Below are 3026 nucleotides of genomic sequence, written 5' to 3' on the forward strand. Positions count from 1 at the left end.
AGATTCAAACAGTGGCGTAGTAGCGGGGGTGTATTGGGCACAAACCCCCATCCCCGAAATATTTTTTGCATTGAAAAATTAAATATGTTCTACAAAAATGTGCCTAAGGTTTTAAATAGAATTCTTAAAGTTCCTTTTGAAACAGTTATGGTCTGAGAATATTTTATAAGTTACTTTTAGTAAAAATTGGCGACAGACCTGGACACCTACTGCTATACCCGTGGAGTAGGCTAAGTCCACCAACAGGGCTAATTAGCCCACTAAACGGACACCGGTGCTGAAAGAAATTCCGTTACCGCACAAGGAAACGGGTACCGGTACTGGGAGAAAATCTGCCGCCGAGAAGCTCTCAGACGGAGTAAGGAGAGCTCACCGCCGGGAACTATTTGAGTAGATCGCGACTAAGCTGGGAACTAAATGGCTCACGGCAATCGGAACTAAACCAAATCAGGAGCTAAATAGCTCTCGGTAATTCACCACTAGGGAATATCCGAGTGAAATGGCTAAATGGCGGAAAACTAGAGGAAGGTCGGGAGCTAAATGGATGGATCAAGCGAGGCTCCGAGTTAAATGTGCAAAACTTGTGAGCAAAAAAAGAGGTGAAATTAAAGTACGACGAGTCCCCTCCCCGCTACGGTGTTATAAAAAAGATAAAGCACACACATGCATACATGCATTCTCAAATTGCTCAATTTCAATCATGGCGACATAGCACACCAACTCTTGTGGTAGTCGAAATCAGAAACGAAGTTTGACATTACAGTTATTGTAAAGTCGTACCGTGAACCTCCCGATAACGGTAATAAAGTGATGGATAGTGCAGGAATGGCGACAATCCAAGTGATGAGCGGTTTGCTTATCCAAAAAGTGGTGGATAGCACACACGAAGGCCTGGTAATCGCCAAGATCAACGGTGTATATAGTTTTTATGCTCCCCAAGGTAGACACCAGAGCAACTATCGGATGCTGGACGCAACAATCCATTCGTTGGTCGGACGAGCTTTAAAACTTGGGGAGTGTTGTATCAGGCAAACCCACGAAAGAGGGTACAGCTTGCTGTAAGCCCTGGCGAAGCTGGATGCAAGGCTGTGCAATGAAGGTTCCGCTAGCAGATTCCGTAAAGACGATCGAAGATTCATCATCGACATAACATTCGTCGCTGATGGATAAAATGAATTGCTCACTAGTACACAAGTGACAACCAAGCGATCAACTTCACTATTGGTCGTCGCAATTGTATTGTAACGCGGAGAGTGAGAACTGGCTATAGGAAGTGGAAAATAAAGAACTTCGACAAGTACCTTTTTGTGGAAGCACTTCGCGCTGACAGCTGCACTACGATTCCGAATGCCGATGAGCTCTCGGAAACAGTAGCGAGGGCATGTGATGTAAGAATGCCGTGGAAAATGGAGCCGAGGAACTACCGGCGTCCGGCGTACTAGAGGACGAAAGGCTCAGCATCTTCCGGGATGCCTGCATAAAATCCAGAAGACACGCAAAATCTGAGGCAGTCGGAAAAGAGCGTAAGGTAACATTCCGGGAAACCAGGATCGCTTTTGAACGCGAGATAGTGCTAAGCAAGTCAATCTGCTACAAGGATATGTACAGAGAAGTAGACGCCAACCCTTGGGGCAATTCTTACAGTGTCGTGATGGCAAGGGTCCATCGACGCTAGTCGAAATGTGCGCTGACAAAACGAAAATTTTCGTGAAGGGTCGCTTCCGGATGCACGACCTACACCGTACGTCGACGCAGACGATGGAAATGCTGGTGACAATCGAATCTCCAACGACGGGCTCCTTTTAGGGCAAAAAAGCTGAAAACGAAGAACGCTCCCGGATCGCACGGAACACCCAACGTGGCGCTGAAGACCGCGATCCTAGCGTTTCCGGAAATACTCGCGATAGTACTACAGAAATACCTAGACGATGGCTGCTTCTTGAATAGATGGAAGATCCAGAAACAGGGAAGCGCCATCAGGAGATCCAGTATCATATCGCCTGCTGGATATTCTTCGTAAACTTCTGGAAAGGGCTGACGAATTACGCTGAAAGTGAGAACGACTATTGCAGAGACAGTTTGGGTTTCGGAAAAGAATACAGATAGTGGACGCCATCCGCAAAGTCATAGCGAGCGCGAAGAAAAAAAACCGGTTATCGTTACTGCACCGTGGTAACGATCGACATAAATAACGGGATCAAGAGAACCAACTGGGTGGCTGTCGCCGTAGCGCTCCATAGAATGTTGGTTCAGGACTATCTGTGCAACGTTCTGAAAAATTACTTACAGAATCAAGTACTAGTCTACGAAACAAACAAGAGGCAGAAGCCGATTCAGGTCGCGGCGGGAGGTTCTCAGGGTTTGATACTCGGCCCAACGCTGTGAAATATAATGTACAATGAAGTGTTAACAGTAGAACTGTCCAAAGGAGTAGAGATCGTCGGGTTTGCAGATGACGTTGTCCTGACGATAACCGGCGAAACTCTGGAGGAAGTACAGATGTTGACGGCAGAGACGATAGACATCATTGAAATCAGGGTGGCTCATGTGAAGTCAACTAACGCATTGGCTTGGATCATGCCGAACGTCGACGGAGCAAGGTGAGACGTCTCCTGGCGGGTGTCTCATCCACAATACTTGGGTATTGTTACAGTTTTTGGTACAGACAGTCGATTTGGCGGTTCCACGAAAAACGCAAACTTCCTGCCCGAGCAGAACGTGGGTTATGGAGTAGATAATTTCGGAACGAGCTAAAACGCATGCTATCGTAGCTTGTTACCTGTCAAAGATAATAGCAGCTACGTAGACATAGATTCCGTAAGAGTATGACTTTCCAGCTTGGGCTGAACTCAAAGCGTAACCACGCGAAATTTACGAGTACGTTTCTCCTAGTTACAGATCGTGTCGTGAGTGCGCACAAACGATATCGTTGGAGGCGGTATGCGTCATTGCCGGAATGATCCTCATCTGCATCAATCTGGCTGAGGATGTGGAATCCTACCAGCGGAGAAATACATGAAATGCAA

This window comes from Topomyia yanbarensis, chromosome 1, assembly GCF_030247195.1.
Source record: "Topomyia yanbarensis strain Yona2022 chromosome 1, ASM3024719v1, whole genome shotgun sequence".
NCBI classification, from domain to species: Eukaryota; Metazoa; Arthropoda; class Insecta; order Diptera; family Culicidae; genus Topomyia; species Topomyia yanbarensis.